Raw genomic sequence first — 2,498 nt, 5'->3', positions numbered from 1 at the left:
TCTCCTCTCTCCTATTTTAAGTCTAGTTCCAAAAAGTAAGCTGAACTGACCCAAAAATGGTCAAAAATTGACCAAACTGATCTGGAAAATTCTAGAATCAACTTGCTTGGTTTGAGGCTCACTTTTCCCTATAAATAGAAGCCTCCTTTGTAAAAGATTAATAGTGTTTATGCATTGTTACTCTACTCCTACCCAAAGCCAATTACGTTGAATTTTCTTGATAATTCAAATGTTCTTGACTTAATTCTCTCCAAAGAAATTGGTGGCCACTCTTGATCCAAACAAGAGTAGAACCCTCAATCCCTCAAGCCAAAGGAAAGCTTAATAGTGTTTATGCAATGTTACTCTACTCCTTACCCAGAGCCAATTACATTGAATTTTCTTGATAATTCAATTGTTATTGACTTAATCCTCTCCAAAGAAATTGGTGGCCACTCTTGATCCAAACAAGAGTAGAACCCTCAATCCCTCAAGCCAAAGGAAAGCTTACAAACTCCATGTAAGCTAAAATTTCTACTTTTTAATTTCAAATCTATGGTTTTTTGATGCTATGCCTTGATGAAAAGGCTACCCCCTTCTCTTGTTTACAATTCAGCCTTTCTTTATCCTAGAATGATTAACAAATAAATTGATTAAACTTTTATTATTGTTTACTCTCTTGAAATTAAAAATTGTGTAGATTAGAGTTCTTTATATCTTATTGGGGTTAATTTAAATAGAAAATAGAATGTTAAAAATTGAGAAATGGTCAGCCATACAAAGGAGGCTATGGTAAAATTTTGTGGAAAAGAAAGTTTATTTTTATGTTATTCACCAAACTGAATCTAGAACATTCTAGAAATCAGTTGGTCTTGGTTAGAGCCTCCCTCTCCTATAAATAGAACCTGAGCCCTTTGTAAAAAAATAGAAGAATTATACTATGCCAGAATTATGCTGAAATAATGATAATTTTTACTATTCTCTAAAATTCTCTCCAAATTGAAGAAATTGGAGCTTCCCTCCTTCTTCAATCTCCATTGGTGGCTCCATCAGCATACCAAACCAATTGATTGGTTGGGGGCCTCTACCGTGATCAAAGAATCAAGCAATTTGTAAGGTAAAGTGTGAATTTTGATCTTTTTTCATAATTTCTCAATGCTTCTCTCTTCTCAAGCTTAAGAAGCTTAATTGGAATGGCTTTTTAATGCTATTAAAGTTAATTGATGAATGGAAGTAAGGAAATACATAAATTTCCATGTATGCTTAATTTTTATGGTTTTTATGATTTTTGTCTTCTCTAAATTGAATATAATGTTATGCCTCATTGGAAAAAGGCATTCCCCTCTCTTCTTTAGTAAATCCAACCATTCTTATCCTAGATGAATGATTAATGAATAAAATCAAGTTTTTCATAATGTTTCTCTTTGATAAGCAGAAAGTGTTTACATTAGAATGATTTAAATACTCTTGGTGAATTTCTAATTAATTTTAGAGAGTTAAAAATTGAAAAATGGTCAGCCATACAAAGGAGGTTATGGCAAAATTTTTCTAAAATTGTGTAAAATAAGTTTTGCTTTTTTATTCAAAAAGAGTAATTCCTATCGTATATGTATTCTTAAAGTGTTATTTTTCATCCTAAGTATATCTAGAAAAATGCATACTAAAAATACTTTATTAAAAAAGTGTTACCTTCTTTAGAATTAAATTCTATGCATAGAAGGAAGCATATTAAAAGTGTTATTTTGATTATAAAAGAGTGATTTTCATCATAAATGATTCGTATGCATAAAAGATATTTTTTTTATATTAAAAGTATGATTTTTATCATAAATAATTTTTATGCATAAATAGATGCATAAAAGAAATTCTTTTATATTAAAAGAGTGATTTTCATCATAAATGATTTGTATGCATAAACACATGCATAAAAGATATGTTTTTATATTAAAAGAGTGATTTTCATCATAAATGATTTGTATGCATAAACATATGGATAAAAGATATTTTTTATATATTAAAAGTGTGATTCTAATCATAAATGATTTTTCTGCATAAATAGATGCATAAAAGAAATTCTTTTATATTAAAAGAGTGATTTTCATCATAAATGATTTGTATGCATAAAAGATATTTTTTTATATTAAAATTGTGATTTTTATCATAAATGGATTTTATGCATAAATTAGATGCATAAGAGAAATTATTTTATTCTAAAAGTGTAATTCCTACTAAATTCGATTTATGCATGGAAAGATGCATAAAGAATTGATTTTAATCCAAAAGTGTTATTCTCATCAATTTTGATTTTATGCATAAATAGATGCATAAAGAATTTTATTTTTATTCCAAAAGAGTTATTCTTATCAATTTTGATTTTATGCATAGAAAGATGCATAAAGAATTTTATTTTTAATTCAAAAGAGTTATTTTCATAAATTTTGATTTTATGCATAAATAGATGCATAAAGAATTTTATTTTTATTCCAAAAGAGTTATTCTTATCAATTTTGATTTTATGC

The sequence above is a fragment of the Cibotium barometz genome, chromosome 57 (assembly GCF_041138505.1).
Source record: "Cibotium barometz isolate CiBa-2024 chromosome 57, ASM4113850v1, whole genome shotgun sequence".
NCBI classification, from domain to species: domain Eukaryota; kingdom Viridiplantae; phylum Streptophyta; class Polypodiopsida; order Cyatheales; family Cibotiaceae; genus Cibotium; species Cibotium barometz.
This window is presented reverse-complemented; position numbering follows the sequence as displayed.